Source organism: Penaeus monodon, chromosome 20, assembly GCF_015228065.2.
Source record: "Penaeus monodon isolate SGIC_2016 chromosome 20, NSTDA_Pmon_1, whole genome shotgun sequence".
In the NCBI taxonomy this organism is placed as follows: Eukaryota; Metazoa; Arthropoda; class Malacostraca; order Decapoda; family Penaeidae; genus Penaeus; species Penaeus monodon.
In genome coordinates this window covers 30,261,734-30,261,964 of record NC_051405.1, presented here as the reverse complement: position 1 = coordinate 30,261,964, position 231 = coordinate 30,261,734, and positions in this window count along the sequence as shown.

The following is a 231-nucleotide window of genomic DNA, read 5'->3' as shown; positions in this document are numbered from 1 at the left end:
GATTTAGACAAGCATAATCTTCTTTACATACGACGCCAATTATCAGCAATTTCCCTTTTTCATTAAAAGCTTCGAGTGTGATGTACCCACCTTAGAAATATTACATCGATTCAGCAGATGTACAGAATAAATAGCTGGATATCTGCAGCGCTGGCTGTGTATTTCATAAATCGGAAAACGAAAAATACATATATAGTAGAACTGTGCATTGATGGTGTGTTTAATGAAGTA